Here is a 25,846-nt window from a genome sequence, read left to right as displayed (position 1 = left end):
ATAATTGTAACAACTTTCTGTACCCATACAGAATACATCACATGGTTATGCATTACACCACACAGATATTCTACACCCCTCTGTTCCATTACCCACCAAAAAAAAAATTGCTCAGGATGGCGAATGCTTCTTCTGTTCCACGTGATACACAGAACTAGAAACATGGAGAGTTTCTGCTACCAGCTGATGGCTTCAATTCAAGCAGAAAGCAAAGAAAAATTATGTCTTCAGATTCGTTTTTGCCTAACTGAAACTCCTTCCACTCGGGTCAGAGAAAATAACAGCCTCTGCCATAAGCCATCTTCCTGTGCTCTAAGTCAGCAGTGGGCAAAAAGAAAAGTTGCTGAAGGTTGCATATATTTTTTGAATTGTGGGAGGCAGTTAAATTCCATCGCAGGGTAACTATTCATAGGTTGTCAGCGCACTCGGAAAAGAACCCGACTCAATCCCTATAGTCTAACTAATAACCTTCGCTGCTTTTAGCTGATCACACAGCCCTTGACACAATGTGATAACAAATGGAAATAAAAGGAAAAGGCTCTGGGAGGAGCTAAAAGCAGCCTCCATTAACTCCTGTGGAGAAGGCTGGAGAGGAGACCGAGCCAGGCTCTGGCACAAGGAGAAGAGATAACAGAGATCTGCACTGAAACAAGAGGGTCAGTGGATGGAAGGAGAAACTCACTCCCTGCCAGAACAGGCAGGTACTGGAACAGTCCCTGGGGAGGTCCGACTTGGGGAAGTCCTGGAGGCTTTCAGGATCCAGCTGGACCAAGCCCTGAGCACCCTGCTCTGATCTCACCGCAGCCCTGCTGTGAGAGGAGGTCAGAGCAGCAATGCTGAAGGGTCCTTCCAACCTGAGTGACCCTGGAATTCTGCAAGGAACCAGACACTAAGGCAAGAGACCATCTTCCCGTTCAGTATTTGAAACTAAGCTGGTAAGAAGAAAACGACAGGGAAACATCAAAAGCAAAAATCATCACAAACAAGAGTTAAGGCATTTCCAAAAGCAACATCGGGAAAATAAGTTTGACTGAAAAGAGCAAAGTAAGTATATGGCTGTTTGTCACATGTGGTAATTTTCCAATAGTGATAAGGTGATAAAATCAGAGTTCCTTTCACAGACAGCTCTTGTATTAAACACATGTTTGAGCAGAGGTTCCCATCTGGAGAAGCCCGGAGACTTCCTTGGAATTTATTTGGGAAAGTTAGATGGGATTTCTTACCAGATAAGGTTGTCCTCTCAGTGACTTCCAAGAAAGGATTTGCAATCTTCTGAATATCAAGTGTCCATCGTATTGTCTCACTATCACCAGCCACTGTGTTACACTGGGATTTTTTTCCTTTTTTTTTTTTTTTCTTTTATTCATCAATTGCATTGTGTGTTTCTAATTAAGAGAAGTCCTTCCTTATTTACTTGCGTGTAAAGCCCATGAAATCTTGACTTCTAGTCAGCGGGACACTGAACCTTCTTGGTTCCCAGCTCATGGCTTTGTAAACACAAATGGAAACTATTTCCCTGAGGACACTGTACAGAAGGTTCGTTCCATAACATTCAAATTAGCAACCAAAGCATCTGCTGTGGTTGTTTGATGTCCAGAATATTTTTCTATGACTGTGAAAAAAATCTCCTTTCCAGAGTTATGCTTCTAAAGAGTTATCAAATTACTTTATGACACCACAGGTTTTTATTATAGTACTACTGAAGAAAAATTTCAAAGCCATTTGCATTTGCTGATACAATATCACAGGATTATGTTTTATGGTAACAGATAAGGGAGTTGTTACTACTACTAAATTTTAAGAATAAAACGTAGCAAAAAAATAAAGATAACAGGTTTTTGTAATTAATTTTGAAGCTCAATTTTAGTGTCTGGACAGTAAATTCTAATGAACAGCAAAACTCTCTATGTGAGATCCAAGTCACTCGTGGTCTGTCCACAGGCATTTTCAGAGCTTATACTACAAGTCCACAATGTAGTAGGTGCTCTGCATATCTATCCAAAGGCAGTGTAGTGGCACTGGGTGATTGGCTCATTTCTTACAAAACAAGTCAGTGAATCAGCTGCTTAGAAAAGACAACAAAGCAGTCATGAGTGTACATGCAGTGTCCCTCCAGCTGCCCTGCCGTCTCACAAGACACACACTTTAACCACGGTCCCAAGAACATTTTCACTTATTCTTTATCCAGAGCGGAGTCATGAAACTCCATTAAACAGAAGTTGGTTTTCAGAACACTGATGTTACTTTCTACCAACTTAAAAGGCAAGGTTAATCGAATTTCAGGAAGAGTTTTTGACTGGAACTGTGCACTGACTAACGGGAGCCAGGAACAAGACCAAGAAACAGCATTTCTGAATTTATTCATTTATTAGTGAAACGACTGCCCCAGCAGGGCAGGCTCTAATGAAAAATACTTCTATCACTAAGAAGTCAGCAGGCAGCAGCAATGTGCAACCACCAGCTCAGCACAAGTGCTGTTATTTCCCAGCGCTTGCTCTAGAGCGGGTCTGTAACTGAGCACCATCTCCCCTCCCAGATGTTTGAGGAGGGCCCTACACTATTAGGGAAGTTGTTGCCTGGCCTCACAGGGCTTCCATCGCATGGAAGCTCTGTTTAAGAGTTTTACAGTGCAAGTCAAAGTGGTCTTCTCATTCTAGAATTAAAATGAAGGCTTAGAGAAAAGGATTTTTTGGTGAGACATTGATGAACATTTTCATTAAACTCCCAGAAGCTATAATTACCATGTAAAATCAGTGAAATGTACTTTCTTAAAAAAAAAAAAAAAAAAACACACCCAAAACCACCAAAAAAAACCAACACAACCAAAAAACAAACCCAGAAAAACCCACAAAAAAAAAAAAAAACACCCCCCCCACTCCCCCCCCAAAAAAAACAAAAAAAACCCACCCCGAATTTCACTTTAGCTGGATATTCAGCCTTTGTTTCCCGGAATTCATGACATTCTGATGCAACCATAAGCATATGCTTTTCTTTCCTTACTGTCACTGTGACATCTGCCATGCTGGGATTTCTGGGTTTGTTTTGGAGATGGTTTGTGTTTCTTTTCATTTTAGATCATATTTACAAGCAGCACAATCACAAGTTCCTGATTTTCAAAATTGGAAACGCAGACATACTAGACAAATCCTACATGAACACAAAACAATTTCATATCATTAGGCACCAAATCTTTTGCCTTTTTCAGAAATGTCCAAGGTCATTATAAATAGGAAACAACTGCCTTATGATTTCCACAATAAGCATTATTTGACCCCACGGAATTATCTGAAAAAGTTGCAGTTTTGACTCTGTTGGTTTGATTACCATCCAATCTAGAACCAACATCAACACTCTTCACCAAAGCAAAGCTTAGCAAGCATCAATGTTTTGCATTTCTTTCATTTTTTCATCTCAGGATCCAGATAATTCAGGATATGTGCTACAATACCAAGGAGGCAGAAATAATGTTTTTCTCAAACTCCCAAACTGACACAGCACAGTAAAACAAGAAATCCAAGGTCTCCTTTCCTCTGCTACAGCCCACTCTCCCCATGAATACAGTTCCATCATAATGGCCCTCTCGCTGAGTTTTGATTTAAGAAAAACCTCCAAGTATTGCATTACTGCTAGTTCTGTAGTGTTGGGCTCCAGACCAAGATCTATTCCCCAATAATGATACAGTGTTAGAACAAAAGCCATCATTTCATCAGTGGTCATTGCAGGTACAAAAGTGAGACAGGGACTACCTCAGTGCCGGCAGATGTTTGAGGGCTGGGGGAACAAATGACACACTGTACTGGGTCTGGCTGAACTGGAATTGGATTTCCCCTATAGCAGCCCTCACGGTGCTGTGGTTTATGCTGGAGCTGCAGGGTGTTGGCAGCACCCTGGTGTGGTGGCTGCTGCTGAGCAGTGCTTACACAGCACCAAGGCTCTTTCTGATATTTCCCCCAGTGGGACGGGGTGGGCAAGATCTTGGGAGGGGACACAGCCAGGACAGCTGACCCAAACCGACCAAAGGGATATTCCAGACCATGTGACGTCTGCCCAGTATAAAGCTGGGAGAAAGGAGGAAGGGGGTGGGGTCACCCTTGGTCCTCCAAGGCAACCACTACACATATTGGAGCCCTGCTTCCTGAGAAGGCCCGACATCGCCTCTTCATGGGAAGTAGAGAATAAATCTGTTTGCTTTTGCTTCCGCGCGCGGACTTTTGCTTCGCTTTGCTTATATTAAAACTGCTTTTGTTTCACCCACAAGGGTTAGTTTATCTTCTTTCCCCTCTTTACCCTGTTGAGAAAACAAAGGGAAGGGGGGAGGGAAGTGATAGAACGACTTGGTGGATACCTGGCATTTAGCCAGAGTCAAACCATCACACACACGTACAGTATTACATTGGCACATCACTACAGTGAAGTTCTGATCTGGAATTAATTGTGTTCTCATAAGGTGGCACACTGACTAATAAGGAAAAGTACTTGCTGGAGGCTGTAGTTTTTCCTGTTAGTAATGCTTTTGCTCATCCCAGTTATTCCCATAAGCACCACAGCACAGTATTTAATCAAAGAAAGAAAGAGAAAGAGAATAGAAAATTAAATGGTAAAGAGGGGGAATGGTGGGACACCCTTAGCAGCACTATCTCCCATCTTAAAATACTGGATATTTTTCTTCTAAACTGCAGATAATACATTCAGTGAATACTAATACATACTTTCAACTGCCTAAAATGAAATCCACTTGGTAAATTCATTGCTGCAGGACTTTCAGACAATTCTATAAAATAAAGACAATAACCTTACTCAAATATTTTCTGTATGGGGAGTGGGAGTGTTTAAAACAATACTTTGTTCCTTGAAAGATTTGTCCAATGTTTTGGGGGAAGAGAAATAATGTAAATTCTACTTCTGAACACAAGGCCAGTTATCACCTTTTCCCCTCATTAAGAAAACTCCTAAAAGCATTTCTTCCTCCTCAGGCTCAGTTTCAGCTGGCATCAATCCCTCACAGTCACTCGACCATGTCTGGCTGCTGCTGGTTGACTCAAGGCTCTGCGGCACCAACAGGATGCTCCAAAGGCAGAGGCAGTCACTGCAACTTAAGATGACTGATCCTGCCAGCACCACCTGAAATATGTGAAGCCTCAAACCAGAAAATTTTCTTCCAGAAAGAGAGAGATGACCTCAGTTCGGTGGCCAGAACTGGCACTTGGTTTCCCAGTAGTTTGCAGGGTGCTGGCATACCTGGGCAGTGGAACTGGAGGGACTTTGGAAATGTCACTGTCGGAAAGTTTATAAAAAGACACTGGTTGCTAAAGTTACAAAAATGCAAAGACAGACACTATGACAACTGTTATTTCTGGACCTCTGAACTCATGACAAATTCATGTAATTAAACATACATCTATGCACACATGAGCTAATATAAAACTCCTAACTTCACACACAATGTGCACTCTAGATTATCTCTGACAGAAGATCTGGACCCAAGGACTTCACAGCAATGACAGCTACCACATGGGGAAGATGCTTCCAGTAATGGTGATCTAACCATGCTTTCAATGAGTACTTCAGGTTCTTGTGGAGTCTGTGGTGCTGGCTCCTCTAATAACAGGCTTTTCTTCCTCTGCTCCCATGACACATGCACAGAGTAAATGAATCATCTGTTGTCAATCCTGCCTGTTTTGGCTTTGCGCCTTCTACACACGTGACCCTCACCTGCTGAAGTCATGCTGCAGCTCCACCTCTGCCCAGAGTACACAGCACATAAAACTGAGAACTGTGGAATGTTGTAGAAAGGCTGAAGCAGGATCAAAGCAGTTACTGAGCCAAGTCTGCTACCCCAAGGCAGCAGGAAATACATGTATAGAATTCCTGTCCACTGCCAGTGACAGAGATTCCACAGTACTCTTAGTCAAACCACCTCTGGTTTTCACCACGCTTACCACCAGAAAGCATTTCTTAACACACAGCCTGGGCCCTCCTTAATGCAAATTAAGACAATACTTTTGTCCTAACCATTCTGAACACAGAATAGATTATTTCCTCCATCTTTCCAGCAGACTGTAATATATTTGACAGTAATTATTACTTCTTCCTCAAATTTATCTTCTTAGTCTATTTGACCTCAAATTATTCAGATATTGCCCAGAGTTTTCTTTGATTATTCCTATTGCTTCTCCTTCCCACGTGCTTCACCAGTGTTTGAGATATGGGTTCCTAAACTGAACGCAGTACTCAACACTGAAAAGTGAGTCCATGTTTCTGCATTGCAGAATTAGGGAGTATCTCTCCCAAACTCAAAAAGTTTTCCAGTAACAGCTATTCCAAGTTATGCACGTTTGAAGCCCATGTTAAAGCACTGCCCTGCCCTACACTCTGTACATCAGGATACGGGTATTAAGACCAAGATAGATCCAGAATAATGTTTTTGGTTCAGCAGCTCCTGGACGTACAGATACTAATGTGTGGGAATACAGATACCAGGGGGTGGGAAGATGTGCAGCAGTGGAGCTCACTGCCACTGCTCTCTTCCCCTGCTGCTCTCAGCACAGGACTGGGCCTGGCTTTTCATATTTAGACACTCTTCTCCCGAATATAAGCAAGGGCAGGAGGACAGGACATACAGCCTCCAAGGGCTCACACTGTCCACCAGCACTGTGGGGTTTTTTTCTGCCAGACAAAGTTTAATTAAAAAAAAAAAAAAAAAAAAAGTGTGTTCTAAAAACACTAGTTCAGGATTTGCACCTGAAGCATCACTATATTTGTAGCACTTTATTTACCTCCAACAGGCTATGAGGAGCTCTGCATCGGTATCTCTTAATCTGTAAAAGTTGTTTTATTATTCTACTGGTGAGTGAAAAACCAGCTACCTCACAGTGTAACATCCTCTCAGTGCTGTAACCCCAAACATAGGTTTCTCATCCCAATTCCGCAGCCGGTGCTGATCTGTCAGGTGAGAGCAGAGCCCAGCCACAGAAGATGCTCTCCTGGTGACATGGAGTTTCGGGAACTTGATCAAGGGTGGTATTAAAGTACTAAGTAAAACCATAAATCGCTGCCTGTTGTAGCTCTTGCACAGACACTCACACACCTGAAATTTGTTAGTATGGGCAACCAGATTGATAAAAACAGCCTAAGAGCACACAACAGCAGGTAAAACCACATAAAACTGAAAGTTATAATGGGTCCTGCACGTCTCAGTGAATACACAGAATTAACAGCAGATTAATCTCCATCCTCGATGGAGAAATTCAAGGGGGTTTTCCTCCTTTTTTTTAACATTCTCTTTACTTTCTTTTTATAAATAAATACATAAAAAGCAAGAAAACTAACCACTGTAGATCTATACACTGCAGTGAGAAATTCCCATGCTCGGTTCTGCCTCTCTGCCTTTTAGATCGATTTGGATACCATTATTTCATGTCCATAGGTCAAATTATCTAAAGATAAACAAATGAAATCGAGTATTTCAAAGGGAAAAAGCCAATCTCACCACATGCACTGGCCACTGAAGTACTGCTTGCAACAGCACCACTACTGATCTCAATTCACATGGGAAAAAAGTTTGATCCAGTAATCTGGAGAAAATCACTCTGCCACTATGAGCAGACAGAATCAATTAAACCTAAACCCAGCATTTTTTACACAGGCTACTGAACAGTCCAAAAGTGGGAGGGGGAAGGGGGTGGTGGTGCTTGGTTTTTAGTTATATTAATAAAACCATAGAATTTTGGTCCCCTGCCATGGACAGCTGCTTCCCTACTCGTATGCGATATAGAGCTGAAATAACACTCCAAGGTTTCCAGAAAAGCAAAATTCATTCAAAAAAAGAAAAATTTCATAATCTAATACTTTAACCAACCTCGAATGAATGTCCCCAATGGCTGCACTGAGCATCCTGGTCCCTGATGTCCCAGCAAGCCTCGCTGTCAAACCCCACCTGAGGGATAAAAAGCAACAGGCTTCAGATGCCTCCCTCACACAGCTTCTCTGGAGACACTGTCCAGCAAAGGCCTTGGTTTTCTCACCAAAACAGAACATTCAGGCTCGTGCTGAGATTTTTTACATGCAAATTGTTGTATACCCTAAGGTGACTATCACATGCTTCAACAGGGCACCTGCAGGATTAATGGTGAATTTTAATACTGTATTTATACAGAGAACAAGAAACACAAAACCTAATAGCAGATAATTCTAAAACAAAAAAACTAGTGCACTCACAAGCTGTACCTCTGACACCAGCATGAATGTCTCCAATTGCCAGAGAAATTAGATTATTAGTTAATGTTCCCGGTACCTTGCTAAGTTTCTCTCACAGCTCTGCTTTATCAAACTTATTCTGCATCCATGGGATTGTCTGTTCCAGATAGGCAGCTCAGGCTCACTGTGACAGCCCAGCCAGGCCTGCAGGGTAACTGGAGTCGGAGTTTTCATTTTCAACCTAAGATTGGAAGCACTTGGCCAGTCAATACACCACAAACCTCTAGTAAAATCAATACACCAAAGCCAGTCAGGTTAGTAGAGGTTTGCAGTGAAGTAGAAGCTAGAACAGGACTGGCTGGGTAGAGAGCTGTTTGTATTTTAAATGCAACAGGAAAGACATACAAAGACATTTTTCTTCCCACATTAAGGAAATTAAGATTTTCCTTGAATCACATAAGTATCTCCTTCACCCATGAGAATATTAATAAAATATTGAAATAAATGTTTTACTGAAATAAAAAGGAGGTATTTCTGTTTGTTGCTTGTAATGCTAACAGAAAGAAAATTACTTTTCTTGACAAATACCACTGGGCTGAAATGTCAATAGCCTCATAAAACAAACTGATACCTATAAATTAGCTATGACATTTTTAATGAATGGAAAACGAATTCTGAACCATAGTAACTTTACTTGTTGAATTAACGTTTTAAAATATATTTCCAGATATATTTCAAAACCACCCAAAATCTGTAGAACTGGATCAATAACGAACTGAAGAATATAATATGAATAAGATAGCTCAGAATTACAAGCATAAATCTTTGTTTCTCTTTCCTTTGTCCTGCCTGTACACACAGCTGCTTCTGCTTCTGATCACTACAGCAGCAAAATACAGCAAAGCTTGTACAGGCTTTAGCTCCTGCAGACATCGAGTCACTAAACTGAAAAGGACAGATTAAGAGAGAGTAACTGTCCAGTAGAATATCTCGTTATCACTTCATGATCCTAGGGAGATAATCCCTCGTTACATCAGCATCTTCACAGACAGCAAGATGACTGTGTTTGTTTTTTTCTTGTTAGCCTCCTGTTTATAATGTATGTGTTAAGGAGCCAAACGTCTGCATTATGTGCTCGGTGAACTGTAACTGTATGCAATTGTATCAGTATTACTGGGGTAGCCAACTATGCAGTGTGCTCTTTTTTTTTAACACCTTTATTTGTAACTACAATGCACCTTCTTCCCTTCTTACACAATGCCTATACCTTTGCAAGGAAGGAGAGAAGGAAGGAGCCTCTCATTCCTAACGGTGCTGTTTATGAGTTGTTGACTTGACAGGACATAAAATCATTTGTCTCCCTTGAGAATGCAATGAGTGAAATGACATGTATCAAGCATAAACAGATTTCACCCTGGAAGCAGTGACCAGGACATACATGATAGAGTGCTGTATAACACACATGTATTTAGAAATAAATCCCAAAGGCAGCACAAACCAAATTACCTGATTCATCAATCAAGAAAGGGGAGCAGGTTATGGAAGAGTAATACCTGCTCTCTAAATATGAAGCTGTTATCTCTTTATCTGTTATTGCCATACTTTTTTACCTCCAACTGCACTTCCAGCTTACTGGCTAAATTGAGATAAAGTTAATTCTCCCTTAAAAAATATTTTAATATCTGCTTCAATCACAGGAATCACATTCCTATTGCACCCTTTTCCAACCCGCTGTGAGGGGCCAATGGCACAACAAGCATTTTTCACATCAGACTCTTTTTCCAGCAGTAGGAGCATTTACGGTAACAAGCTCTTGTCAGTCTTTTTGCAAAAATGAGAGAAGAAAATTCTTGTACTGCCACAGGCATTTTTGAGAGCAACGCTAATGTTTACTTTTTCCTGACTCTTTTCTCCTAGAGTATGTTGAGATAAAAGAGGCTTGAAGTACTGTTTTGAATGCATTTTTTTACTTTTTGGGGCAAAAAGGAATCTACTTGCTTAGTGACTGACATTTCTAAGTTGATGACAGTGAAGGTCTATTTACAGACCACAAAAATCGAGTGTGCTCTTTCACTCATTTCTCAGGTCTTCAATTCCAGGATCATACAATAAGAGGGCACCATTATCACTTCAATTCATGTAAGAACTAGGAAAAATATAACCTCATTACAAAGAAGCCTTTGACTAAACTTAGACTATTTCTTTTCTGGTCTTAAAATAAAAAAGCCATGCTGAGAAAGAGGGTTAAGTGGAGCATACAATGAGCAATCGAAACTGCAGGTGTTTTCCAGTATTTGACAGTGCAACTTACATTTGAATATCCTGAAGAGTAATGGTATGGTCCTTGGTTATATCTAGCCCTTTACACCCCGTCTTTCCTCATGCAAAATTTCAGTTGATTTTATTAGGAGTTCCTCAATATGTTATTTCTGTTCTAATTAAAAATACAGTCCAAAGACAAAAACTTATATGCTCTGTATACTATGATGCTCTAGGGGGAAAAAAAAAAAAAAAAAAAAAAAAAAATAGTATATTTTTTCCAAGGTTACAGAACCTTATCTCAGATAACATCAACAACTAAAGCTCCTCCACATGCAGTCTGAAGTATTATTAAAAAATGTTAATCAATCTATGAATTTCAGAGTAACAGTTGTAGAAGTCAGTCCTAGTTTCTTCTTGCATGTCTGCAATGAAATATTGCTGTGTCTGATAACAGACTGCATCTGCTTGAGCTGGGCTGAGAGGGGTGAGGCTGGGATGAGCAGGATGTCAGTGTGCAACAACATCACATGTTTTAGATTGCTGAATTCAAATGCACTTTCGGGTCCTGGCCTCCTGACTTCAAGGATCACAGACTAAAGGGAGGAAAACTGTCCAGAAATAACTGCTGGAATTTGGTGTTTTATTCCACAGTGTACAGTATTTGTGCTGGTAGTTAACCAGTACACTGCTTCTACCACTGCTGATAATGAGGAGTAACACCCTAGTGCTGGATGACAGCTACTCTTTCATACAGTTGCCCTCCATCTCCTCACCTAAATCCATTCTTCTACCACAAGACCTCTAAGGATGGCAAACCAAGTGAAAACCTGAAACTAATTACTTTCACCAGCTTGCTGCAACTGTTTGTGATGCCCTCTGGTATACTTTTAACCAGGAGTTTTGGTTAAATTTTTGAAAACATTTAGCAACAATACTAGGACAACTGTAGGATGCGAAATCTCCTAGCAAATAAAAAAACATTTCCAGAGAAAACACAGATCCCAAGCAGGGCAGCATAAAAATAATACTGGCTCACCTCTATTATCCCTGGCAGCACCAGTCAGTATGTAGAGGAAAAAGACCTCTGTAAAATGGGGCAGAGCATTAACAGCTACATGAAACCAATTCCCATTTAATAAAACAGGAACTATTGTGTACAGAATCTCAAGGTGAAGCTCAAGCTGTATCAACTGGGTCAGATCAGATGAAGTTAAAAACCTGTTTAATTTATATAACAGGTACCAAAACACCCTGCAGATACTTGAGAATCCAGCTGATCCAACAGGACAGAGTCAAGGGGATAAATGTTATCCGCTGAAAGAGGAAACCATGTGGTACATTCAAAAATTGGGCTGGATCCACATAGCATGATTTGCCATCCCAGAGAACAAATTAACAAAACTGGGTCGAATGCTTTAATAGTGAGCCAGACTCTCAAAGACAAACCATACCACATGCATTGGCACTTGCCTTCTGCTTGGACACAGCATCACCTCTTACCTTAGGCAACACAAATACAGCAAAGAACAAAATAGTCTGGTTTTGGTCTAGAAATACTGTTAGTAAAAATAGTTTCCAACAGTTTGTCTAAGAAAAAAAATGTTAAAATAGAAGGGATCTCAGGCAATAACAGTGTTGGGTTTTTTTTTTTCTATTCATAGATGTATGTTCTTCTAATTTCTACTCAGGAATATCGTTACATACACAGTCCTATTCAAGCTCATCTTTAGTGTGAAGCCGCCCATGGGTCAAAACTATTATAATTTCAGTCTTCCCTGCATTACATATGTTTGAACTCTGAAGTATAACCATTCCCTACACGTGCCTATTGGCCTGTGGCTTTTGTAACACCAGCGTGCAAACCCTGCAGGTAGCAACAGCACATCAAATGGAACTCAGGTCTGAAATGAAATTCTAATTCACACTGGGATCCCTTCTGCTCACCCTGAATGTGAAAACAACTTGCAATACATCTGTAACAAAAACATTGCCTGAAGGTGCATCTTTTGACCTTTGAAATATGTAGAATGAATAAACCCAGAAACTTCCTTTGTTATTTGCCAAACATCTCTAAGCTTGAACAAAGCCCTTGACAGAACCTGCAGTGTTGGTTCTGGTTTTGGTAAAGAAATACTGTTTGCCATCACAACATAGACACAGAATAACAAGTCATGAGTTTGTTCAGCAGCTCTTGAAACATGCAATAATGATTAAAGCAGCCGATCATGACAAAGTTTTTACTCCCTCATAGGAACATTGGCTTTTCTTTCCTCACACCACCACCGCCCAGGCTTAGGAACAATTTGGTTTTTGGCAGCTTCGCATGTCAGCTCCAGAGAGCAGAGATTCATTAAACAAACTGAAATGTGCATCACAGGGACAACAGAAGATCCTAAAACATTTATCAGACACCCTGCTGCATGGAAATCTTTTTTAAAAATAAATATTGAACAACAACAGTATCTTTGAACTTCTCCAGTTAATAGACCTTACAGACCCCCTACTGTGCAGCAATAAATATGCCTCAGGAAACCAGTGTATCACTTCAGAGCATTTAATAATGTCCCAAATGCCTCTGTTATGCAGACTGTATGTAAGGTGAATGCTCTCCGGGAGCAAAATGGTGCCTTCCTTTCTTCTGTTAGTAAGCACAGCATCCCTGCTTCAGTTCTGTTCTCTTCCACCTCTAGGTCCTTCCTGCAGACAGGTGACTCCACCTGAAGCACTGAGTTCAGAATAGTTTGGCATCCAGTTCCACAACTCAAGTTATTAAAACAAAACCTGCTGTCACTCATGAACCATGGCTGAATGGCTGACTATTCCTTTCACTTAAGTTCAAGATTTTTATTCATGTATCTGTACCTCTTTGAAATAAAAACCTCACAAAGACCCCAACATGCTGAGAATTCCATGTCTTGTCTTACCAGTGCCTAATTCAGGCAATGAAGAACCTGACATCCACAAACCCCCATCCTAAGTCTGTCTGCTGTGAAGATTTCGTTTGCACAAATAAGCTTTGTAGGTTGCTACTCACTTCTCAATGGGTTGTTTCACTCCTGATATTGCATCTGGGCACAGAAAAGTAAGGAGGACATTTTATTTTTCCATCATTTTCTTGCTTTAGAAATACCAAGATAAAGTATATGCATGTTTATGAGTATATACATTCACAAGACCTCAGGAACACTCCATTTGATGTAAATATATCAGCTCTGATATATCTGTTGGAGAATGGCTTGCAGAGAGCAAGGCCATGGGACTCTGCAGGAGCTGATTGCAGCCATCTGAGGTAAACAAAGGAAAAAACCCAGGGTACAGTTATGCCTAACAAAGGACTGTTATGTTAACAGAGAGAGAAACTGAGGTACACAATGGCCTTGAGTGTGATGGTAAACAACCTTGGGAAAAAGGCAGGCCAGAAGAGGGAAGATGTTGTGACATATCTGAAATGCCACAGGGGGCTGGGATATTATAATGGAGCCTTTTACATGTATCCAATAGATTTGTGAGTAGTATGTATGGTTATTGTAGAGTGCTTATATAAGGTGTGATTTCTTTCAATAAAGTTGAAGCTTGCTCTATCATTCACATTGAATCGGCTGCTGGCTTCCTCCGCCCGCCGCACATATCCTGTTACTAAACCATACCGTCCCGAGGAATTAACTTTACTTCTGCTTCCTTTCTGCTCTTAGAAACGTGACAGGCAGTAGGAATAGCCTGACAGCTTGGCTCTGAAATCGAGGCAGTTCTCACTTATTGATGATGATTCTTGTTTAAGACATTTAAAATTTTCCCACTGATCAAATCACAGAATATAATCCTCCTTTTTTTTAACCTCTTCTTCCAATAGAAAGGATTCAGATTCAGAAGGGATTCAGTGTAAAAACAAGTGACTTTGTACCTGAGAACTAATTTCCATTCAGCAGACACTGTGTTACATACAACACATATCCTTAACGTGTGCCTGGGAGCAAGCAGCAGCTGAAGACCAGCCATGACTCTCTCTTCATTTCTTCCATTGATTTTTTGTTCTGCACAATCTACTGATTGCAGGCACCTTCCTCTGGCACAGGAATGGGCAATACATAGAACAACATGCTAAGGTATGGGGAAAGCAAAAAGTTACCTTCTGTCTGACATAGGGGGGAATAAAAACAAATAATCCTGAAAATGTATCTCTGGTGATCAGTTTATCAGTGTAGGGGTGAACAAGGCATATTCAAGAGCACCTCAGAAATCCTAACATCACTGTGAGGCACAACCTGACATCCCATCCCAGCAGCAGCCGGTCTCCGATCCCCAGCACAAGGCTGCAGCTTGACATGCACTTTAAGGTACCAGCCACCTCTAAAAAGACGTTTTCTCTGCTTGCCACCCACAACCAGCAACTCCCCCGTGCCCACATCACACTGCAGCGAGGTGTTATGACTACAGGGACCCAAGCCAGGGTTAACTGACCCACCTGTGCCTCGGTTATTTTTGACCACAGAATTTTCTGACCAGCAGAACCCCTGAAGCACAGGGTTAAACAGTGAAAGTACAGTATGAATAAATGGGTGACACCGCATCTTTTAATAATTCTCTCAGAAATATCAACACAGCAGACACACAGAATTCACTTCAGAAGCTTACCTTTCTATCTGCAGGTATATGCTCTCCTGAATACAATTCTGTCCACAGAAGAGTCTGTGGTCTCCACTGACTGCTTCCCCCCCCCCCGCCCATTAATCTAAATCCACTTAATACAGCCTTAGTCTTGTTCTGAAACTGTTCATAAATTCCTTTTAATGTGAAGAATGTCAAATCATTTAAGAAAACGATTTATCACATAAGCCTTAAACACAGAGTAAAGTAAAAAATATTTCCCATATTATATACCCGTAAAATAAGGAACACAATAGTGATGTCTGAACAACAACTGTGAAAATAGTTGCCCCTGGTAAATACCAGGTGAAAGGAGAAAAAGACAGAGAAAAAGAAATATTGTGGTCTATTGCAAGAAGAGCACATAATCGTCACATCAGAAGGGAGCAAATGGATTTTGTATAAAGACCTGAATTCACAAATTAGGGAAGATGTCAGTGCTGGGGATACTTTGTCATTTACACTTTATCAGAGCTCACATGAACAAAAGTTATAGGCATAAATCTCTATGAATCAAGATGCAGAAATATTCCTTTTCCTTTTTTTTTCTTTCCCCTTTTACAGGCTCAGAGAAGGTAAAGCGTTTCAAAAGAACAAGTATAGCTTTGATAACAAGATCAAATTGCTTTCCGTGGCATTTCTGTTCTTAAAGAGTAAAGACAAAAATGACAACTTCTTATTTTCACCAGAAGGAAAAACTCTGTTAAACTGTGACTGATGAAAATACGAACAGACTCAACACTACTGTCCACACTGCGGCATTTACAGTAGGAAAACTGCACTAGGTCCCTCTTTCAGCTGAAGTGCCTGACAGGTTGTTACCAGCAATGCAGATTTTACAGCCTGCCTTACTGTCTTCTGCACACTGTCCCTTAGAGCCAATATCCATAGAAAATAAGACTAACCCCTGGATCTCAATACCTGAGGTAACAGAAAGGTTACAATTTTTTCTGGGCAACCAGTTCTGTCAGCTCTTGACCTGTTTAGTTCCCAGCTACTCTCTTAACTCCTGCCTGATTTACAAAGATACAGAAAATCTCTCTCCCATCTTCCCAGCTCCTTCCACTGACCTACTTTCCACCCTCTTCACTTTCAGAGCTCCACTACCCCCAAATGTCCTCTAAACTTATTTCCTTCCCAATGTTTTATCACTTCCTTTTTCACATTACCTGCAGTGAACGCCACCCCACCACATACTCAATCCGTCTTCTTACCTTCAACCCCTCTCTCAGCAGCACTTCATCATCCTCCCCATTTTCTAATGGAACAAAGCCCACCCTCCAGTCAGCCCTACCCTTCCTTTAACCTCCTCGCTTCTCTCTGGATCAGGTCCTCACCTTCCCCACTCCCACTTCCTCCATCCAGCAAGGAGCCAGATTCCAAAAGTTGGCAAATTTATAAAGACGAAAGTCTGCCAGTGTCACAGGCTGCCACGTGTACATATTTAAAAAGACAATTCCATTTCACTAAGTGTTCCCTCCCACTATTTACTCATTTCACTTCACACAACACAAGCTTCACAATGCTTATTTGGGGATGATTTCCTCAAAAGGTTTCCAGACACTCAACATCTCATCATTTCAGGTCAGAGTAACTAAGTCAGAACTGCTGTGTCTTACTTCCATCAACTACAACATGCCAAAAAAAGATGACAGGAGACTTCTCATGCAAATGCAAACTTCTGATTCTTGGAGCAGTCAAAATTAGTCTCATTTCTTTTGATACACTCCAAAAAGTTTTCCAGTGAAGAATCGTGTAGGAGTCATTTTTAGGAGACAACATGGGGTCAGCTACAGTGCTGCCTGTTTTACAGGATCAGACATAAGAGGGTGGGTATGTGGGAGTGGAATTTAAAACATGAATATGAATAATAAACATTTAAATCAGAAAAATTTCAACCTTTCTTTTTGTCCAAGATATCTGAGCAACAGAAATAGCCTTTGGTGGAGAATCTTCCATCAGCCCTGGATTGATTAAATCTCCCCATCCCGCTGCAGTTGTTCCAGTCCTGAAGCAAGCTGTCACTGACATTTCAACCCCCATCCCCAGGTTTGCTTTGCTATCAAGCACTGCAGTTTATAAGTGCCTTGCAATTAATTGCTCCAGATACTACTCACTACTACTTCTCAAGTACCAATGTTCCTCTGACTTATCAGCTCCGAATCATAACAACTCTCCACTGTTTATGTAAGTCCTAGACAGTGACCTGACACTAATATTCTTCAAAATCAAGAAATCTTCTCAAGGCACAGCAATGCAGAATGGTTGTTTCTTTATCAAGCATTCAAATACAAGGACACACATTGTTGTCTTGAAATTAAAGTGCATTAATTTCAGAAAGAGTTGTGTTGTTTGGTGGGGTCATGTGTGGTTTTTTAATGAAAAGTTATGAAAACTTAAACTTGAAAAGAAAGACATTAAGCTATTCACCAGGCTGATGTTATTTCAATGCATTTTATTAGTTTTACTGAATGAATGCTATAAATAAAGAAAATTATCTCTGAGGCAACAAGATATGTTTTAACATATCATTCCTATTCTGAATTATGTCTTTTTGCCTATTCCTCTGGTAAAAGGTGAATTAATCTAGATAAGCATTTCCAGACCCAATTTCCATATATCAGTCAGTAACATGGCATGCAAACTGTGATCCTGAGTCTTTAACAGGCTGGTATGCATTGGACTCTAAATCAGAAAGCACTGTTCATCTGTTGAATGGCAAGCCTTTGGGCTCTGCAGGTGATTTTCCAGTCACCGCCACATCCCCAAGCCCAGGCTCACCCAGCATTGCCCCCGCAGCAGACTGGCAAGGCAAGAAGGGCTGCAAATAGAATGACCCAACAGTGGCTCAACAGCATTTCCATTTCTCACTCCATTTCCTTCTTTTTATCAATCGAAAGGATCAAAGGCATGGAAGCAGCACCCTACCCTGAATTCATATAGCCTAGGGGAAAAAATACTGTATTTATTCTGAGTTTGTTCTCACATAAGCAAAAAAAATACAAACAGGGAGCTTACATGAGAGCAGTGCAGAACTCTCACAAGACCATTCTTGGTCACACTGTCCAAGGAACCTGCTGTTCAGCACAAGAAAGGGCAGGAGCTACATCAGTACTCTGGGAACAAGACTGAGGCAATTTTCTGTTTTTATTTTCAGAAAAACCAAGTGAGTGTAAACTACCTGTGAATCATCTAACCTAGATGAAGAAAAACCCAAGACGCTGTTTAATTTGTATTCACTAGTCATAAATTTCAACTTCAGTGAATTAGCTCTCCATCAACTGTCTCCCTTAAAGAAGTCACTGAGTGATTTGTTTTCCTATTGTATGTACCATTTGCATATGCTAACCTGAGAAGATATACCACAGCTGCAAAAAACTGCCAGTGCTCTCCCAAGATGAAAGATATGACACTAATCTTCCAGTGCACAAAAGCAATTAAATTAGAATAACTTGCCTTTTTTCCTTAAGTAGTACTTTCTATTACCAATACTGGCTAGAAAGATTTTTCCACTTAAGTATATTATTCATTGCATCAAGACCTCTCTTTTATTTAAAATTCCCGTGTGATAATTGAAATACCTACATTAGATCAGCCACACTAGGTCACATAACCTTACAACCTGTCTCCACCAATGACAATCCCCAGGTTCCCCTGATCCGTGCCCCTTCTACAATGAGAACAAGATCTCAGTATCAAGCACACAGAGTACACAAGGTGGAACTCTGCCGACTCCTTCTGAAACGTTTGTTAACAGTCCTGGTTGCCTCCTCCCCCCCTTACACTTCTACTTTCCCATCCACCACTGCAGCACATCACAGAATTCCCTACCAGCTCCCTCCTCTCTCTGGCACACCTGGTCCATACTGAAGGATGGGAAATGTAAGAGGGTGTGTGTACACATGGGGATGATCCCAGTTCCTGTGAACTGACGATTTCTTCCCACTCCAGCATGTCTGCAGGCAGAGCATGACTGGGCAGAGCCCACCGACACAACAAATGAGTTGGGAGTGCAGCAGGAGGTGTCAAAGGAGCTCTGTTCAGTGCTCCCTGCAGCTCTCTGTCCTGGCATTTCAACCTTGGACTCTCATCTCTTTCCAGTATCAAAGGGTTTGAGCATCTCACAGACGGGGGGTGGTCATGGGGAGCAATGATGACAGAGCCAGACTCCTCTTAGTGGTGCCCAGTGAACAAATGAGAAGGGGCAAACTGAAATACAAGAAACACAAGAAAAAGCTTTGGGTTTTTTTAAACCATTGTGTTGGTTTAAGCCCTGCCGGGACTGGAGACCACACTGCCGTTGCCCCTCCCCCACGCTCAGCTGGTCAGGCTGGCAGTGAGGCACAAACCGCGGGTTAAAATAAGAAGAAATTTAATACAACAGTGTAATAAGCAATCTGAACAACAGTAGCAATGATAACAACAATAAACAGCAATAACAGTAAACAAGACAAAAGATATACGGAGACATACCGCAATGGTTACAGACAGCCCCTTGCCCCCGCCACCAAAGCCACAAAGGTAAAAGTTCCCATGCTCCCGCGCCCGGACCTGACGCCAGCACAGTATGAATAACCCGGCTGGAGATCCCTTCCCCCTCTCTGCTGGGGAAAACTTAACCCTATCCTAGCTGAACCAGGACAACCATGAGGCTAGACAAACGCCTGGAGAGGTTTCCAAGAGAGATTCTGAAATCTCCACCCTCAGGGATGTTCAAAACCCAACCACACACGATCCTGGGTAACCCCCAGCTGACCCTGCTTTGAGCAGAGGCGTTGGGCCAGACAATCTCCAGAGATGCCTTTTCACGACCTGAGTAGAACAAAACATTATTTTGTGTTCCTACTCAGATTTTTTTAAAGAAAAAAGATTATTTAAATCTTCCAATCCTCACTGAACTGATGGATTTTTCATTCCTTTATGTGCTCCTGCTACAGGCTATATGTATCACCTTACAGCAGAGAAAGTGCCGGCATTGCACTCCAGCTAAACTATGCACCTCCAAAAATTCCTCCTATGGAACTCTAAGTTCTAGGAATTCACTGTCAAAATATGGGATCATGTTTCTAGATTTAAACTTTAATGTTTAATTTAATGTTTCATTTGAACACTTCTCTGAAATCCTTTTGGAGCTTACTTGCTTATCATTAGCTATTTTTTCACCTTTTTGAAAGCAGCGAAAAGTGTTTCATACACAGACACTTGGCTTTTTTTATAAATATTTAAGCCATAGAAACTTATTTTGATCAGCACAGCAGATGTACTAGAAGAAAATTAATCTTTATGAAATATATACCAGTTCTATCTCCTTTCTGTTCTCATTATAATAAACCATCACTGTGAGAGACAGGGCCTCAGAGGGAGCATTAAAAACATGTGATATATAATCACAAGAACAGGAGAGGCTGTAGGTATAATGCCAGAGTGCAGCTTCGTGACCTGCAAGTGTTCAGCACATAGGAACAAAAATCAGGTCATTTATCTAAACAACGTTTGTACGTCCAGTGCCAAACCAAACTCATTCATCTAATGAGCAATTTAATATGTGTTATGCGGCTACAACAAATACCTATGAACAATATATATGTTTATAGAGAGTGTATAGACACACATACATAAAAATAAAAATGGGAACAGAATATTTAAGGAGTAATAAAACCATATAGATGTTTTATTACTGTGAAAAAAGGGTAACAGGTAAGTTCAGAGACTATTTCTGACTAGACATCAGACTGTACTTTCCACATGGTTAACTTTTTTGCTAAAAAGCAGGTACAGCTCCAGTCTGACCATGCACTGCCAAGCAGCCACAATATTTACGAGCACCAGGAATCAATCAGTGATTATGTAGTTTAAGATAAGATAAACAGCTCGGGAACAATCACTAACTCCTAGAAGTCACTGGGGGTCTCTGGTAAAGAGCTCAAACCCGACCTAGACACCACCCAGGCTCTGTGGCTAAACCCCAAAGCTGAGTTCAGCCTGAGCGGGGCAGAGCCGATGGCCCAGGCACCCCTGACGTGCCCAGAACAACCCCATCCCCCATGCGGGCTGATGCCCGGGCAGCTGCTCCCCTGCCCTGGCCCGGGCGGCAGTTTGCACCCCCCTGCTGCCAGAGCACAAGCAGCAGCCGCGGCACAGGGTGGCAGAGGCCTGGGAATTCACACGGGGGCCCTGAACCCGCTGGGGCCTCTGCCCCAGCCAGGCTGCCCAGAACAGGCCTTGGGAACCGCCTGCAGCCTTCCCCACCCTCCCCGGACAAATCCCTCCTGGTTCCTGAGCCACTTCCAGACCTGCTGTGTCGGGTTTTTGCTGTTGTGAGCACAGAGCTGCAGGCGTGCAATGGGTACGGACACGCACACCCCCGGCCTGGGCAGGCACAGACCGGGAGGGCTTCTCCTTGTGTCTGAAGGAGACACCGTAACTGCTGGAAAACAGACTTCAGAATGCAGTGTTACAGCTGCAGGAGGTGAGCAAAGTACGCTGGAAATACATTAAATTACTACAGGCATTTTACACTCAGACAAAACATTTGCTCCCATTACGCCCCTTCCTACCTGTAGCAGGAACGCCCTTAGCTGCAGGGCGAGGTTGTGAGACAAGACACACACCAATATGGTTAACAGTCAAGCTCCGATCTTTATTAGAAAAACAAGTCCTTAGATACTCTTGTGACAGCAAACCCGTGTGTTGCTCTGGCGCATGCTCATTTCAAAAACTCGTTCCTCTCAGCACTTTCAACAAGCGCTACTAAGCGTGCACAGCCGGTAGATACATTTCTGCTTTGTTATTCTACAGATTCCTTTCTTATGTGTTCCTTCCCTAATGAGTAAAAATACTTTCACTTTTAGATGTCGTTAGTCTAGACGCCGTTAGTCTTCTAACACAAGTGCGTCATTAATTTAGACATCGTTAATCTTCTAACTTGAATGCTGATGACACTTTTACATTGTCAGTGACACAGACGGTTCGCGACCCGGCATACACACCCACACCTACCCACGCCTTAACTGTCAGCTCCCTGGAGAACAAACAATCCTGCTTTACAATTACAGGTAATCAGCTGCACTGGGAATAATTTGAAGAGATGAGAGTTAATTAGTTCAGGGTAAACCAAGAAGCCAGAACACTAAAAGCCGGTTACTTCCAGGACACAGCTAAACGGCTTTACAAAGACAAGAAAAGGCAGCATCTGATAGTTCTTCCAACACCTGAGCTCTGATCACTAAAACAATGGCCTTATCCTCCCCCAGGAAACTGAGTTCTGGATGAGGGCAGATTTGGGAGGGGTTTTGCAGCGTTTTTTAGAAATAATTTCTGCAAGGCCTTGTAAGATACCCAGTTACTCATGAACAGGCTTTAATGTGGAGAAAAACTCATCACCACGAATCAGGATTTCTCTGGAGAACCACTACTGGAAGCAAACTGATCTTCCTTGCAAAGTCGAGCTGTCCCTTCTTCAAGTGGAGTGTGCTCTCAGGCAACATGGCCACCTTGGGAACAGCCTCAGGTCAGCCTCCTGCCAGCTGGTCCTCTCTTCTCTGACAAGAAGAAACTGTCCTGCATAGAACTAAGAACTCAAGGATTTCCTTCCCATTAAAATAGCTAAGAACTCTGTCTGTGGCCTCAGTCCAGAGCTGAAACATGAAGAAGTGCATTTCTGGACATTCAAGCACGTTCAATAGCTTGCATAACAGTTCTGTAAAAACAAAAGGGTGCCAAGGTAGGCTAAGCCTTCTCGGAGGCTGATGTGCCTGGACTGAACAACAGGGATAAGCCAAAGAGTAGTCAGTGTTGTTGCATTAATGAAATCATGCTAGAGCCCAAAGCCAGACACCTTCCCTGCTCAGTCCCACCTGTGCAACAGCTCAAAATCTTCCCAAAGCAGATGAATCGGGTAAGGAGCGGAGCCACACTGCAGCCAGCCACACATGGACGGAACCCGGCAAGAAACTCAACCTGTGCAGCGTGTTGGAGCCGGAAGCACTGAGCTAGCCCAGGGCTAGAGCAACCACCACAGCCAAACACAGCTGAAACTGCCAACCCCGCTGCATTTTTACGTGTGTCCTGATGAGACGCTTCGGCCTTTCTCTCCTACGTTGTCTTCTTTAGTACAGGAATAGGCACACGGTTAGTCTTGAACAGGTTGTTACATTATTCAGCTATTCAAACCAGAGAGGGACCGAGAGAAAGAGAGACGTGCAGATGACCTGAACTACAAAACAGTATCATTGACTACAAAGCACAAGACCCAGAGACCGGCTGTCGGTTTTGTAAGGACAAGAAGTACACGGAAGCGTTGGCAGGTGGAAACCTAGCACGAGACTAAAGATTGTGACCTATCACCAGAAGGCAGCGGATGCTCTCAGAGCTGATCTGACATGTGCCAAGACATTTAATGTGGGATCTCCCGGTGCAGATGGGGTGAACAACCAACTTCACTGTGCTGGCGACAGGGGCCAGCCCTTGGGGCTGGTGCATGACCGGTCAGCAGCGTTCTCCGGGCCGGCTGTATGGTTTTTGTGCTCCAATCGTGCGCGATGTCGGATCCTGCCTGGCCCCAGGTGGCCGGAGCGTCTCCTGTTCTCAAGCACCGAAGTACCACAGGAGAGCCCTGATGCTGCATGTCCGGCAGAGCTGGAGCTGCTCCTCTCAAGTGCCAGGGTGCAAAGGGGTCTGCTCCTGCCTTGGCCTCAGTAAGTAGCTGGGGGACTGGGGATTTGGCAATTTGGGGAGGGGCGTGTTTTCCAAATCCCCCTGATGCCTCTTTGCCACCCCCTCCTCCCCCCGGATGCTCGGGACCTGCAGGGCACCCTCCCCTTACTTAAGATGGAGCTTAAGCGGGCACCCAAGAGATGGCAAAATCTTCTCACCAGTCACTACACGTACATGAATCACCACACACAACGCATTAATTTGCATTTTGGGGACAAAGAGACATCTTCTAGATTTTCAGCACACCACTGAACTTCAGAGTTCCTTGCCTACTGGTACTCTGCTCCTTACTAATAGGATTGCTTTTGTTTGTACTGACTTGCGGAAAAACTAACTCCACAACTGTTAAGTTGTAAAGTAGGTATGTTTATTCAGTGCTGGGCGCATGGGGGATCGCTCCTCCACAAGCATGCGCACCCATTGCTGCTCTCGTCCTGCTTATATATTATAAAATAATGCATATTCATAGAATGCTTATACATAAACATAATATTTTCCCGCCTCCCCTCGCTTCTCATGGTAATTAGGTCTCCTCCTCTTGCGTCTGCGCGTTGAGCTCCTTCGGTGGTCGCAAATTCCTGGGCGAGGGTCGTACAGATGAAGTATCTCCTCTTCCTCGCTGATGAACTTTTTACCTTATTCTTCTGCGCAGCCTCAGTTGTTCCCTAGCTCCTAGCTAAACCACAAGGCCAGTTATTGTTAGGATTTGAGGTGATCTATTGCTGTTCTGTACTACTTCAAGGACAATAGGAAGCTTCTGTTTGAGCCAGAAGATAATAGCAACAGTCAGCCCCTGGTATGTCTTCACGTATAGCCCCCTCATCTTGGCGCAAGCTCTGCACCATCAAACTCAAATTCTTTAAATTCCCGATCTCATTCCCCCCTTTTCTTCTTACTTAGTAAATTCTTTTACTACTCAAACCATCTTACAGCTTACTTTTATAACTAAGTTGTGTTAGTCTTCACTACTCTTTTGAAACTCAGGTTATATTTTATCTGTTATGTGCATTTGCTGTCTTGATGTTTTGCCCTGTATCATTCCTTGCTCTGTTCAGTTAATCCGACATGTTGTATCTAGCATGCAGTCTACATCTACTGCTTCACCTGATGGCGTAAAACAGATTCGTGCTGTTTGCCAATCAAAGTCTACTGCTGTATTAATTATTTAAACTTTATATACACATGTATTCTTGTTTATATTTAGGATAGGTGCTTTTAGGCCGAAATAACACATGCGCGTTGGGCTGGGGGCGTGGAAATTCTTTTTCTTGCTGCGTATTTGGACTTCCATTTTGGAGCTTTGGAATCTATCGCAACCATGAATATGGATTGCATTTCTGTGCTAGCTTTAATTCTTGTTTTATCGGCTATTGCCTTATTTGTTATTGTAATGTTTCTTTTTTGTCGGTGTGAATGTCAGTTTTGTAAGTTATTTTCACGTTCTTCTGCTGCTTCGCCTGAATCTCCTGAGCAGCAACCACTGCAATCCTCTGTTAATTTTCCTGCATCTCTTCCTCAACTATCGTCCTCTTCTGCCACTGTTTTCACTGCTACTATCCTTGAACCTCAACCATCGTGTTCTTTTGTTGACTTTCCGGAATCTCAAGTTTAGTTTATAAGATGTTTTTGTTCTATAAAGTTAGAAATAGTAGTATTGCTTATTTGTTTTGGTTGAAAATCAAAATAGAACTTTCTAGGCTCACATGACGCATGCGCTTTGGGATTAAAAAGGGGGTGCGGAGAGCCTTTTCCCACTGCGCATGCTGATCCCGAACCCAGCAGACCAGAGCAGCCGACCGCGTGGATCTGCAGGGCCGTAATCAGTTTGTGATATCTTTTGTTATAAGAATGGATCACCTTTTGGCATTAATTTTGATTCGTGTTGTCTTTTTTTCATTACTGGCTATTATCTTACTTATCATTATTATACTTTTGTTTTGTCCTGGTAATTGTTGTTCTTGTAGAATGTCACTTCGTCCCTCTACTGATTCATCGGAGCCTCAAACTTAGTTTATAAAATGCTTAGGCT

This window comes from Athene noctua, chromosome 17 (assembly GCF_965140245.1).
Source record: "Athene noctua chromosome 17, bAthNoc1.hap1.1, whole genome shotgun sequence".
NCBI lineage: Eukaryota > Metazoa > Chordata > Aves > Strigiformes > Strigidae > Athene > Athene noctua.
Note: the sequence above shows the minus strand (reverse complement) of the source record.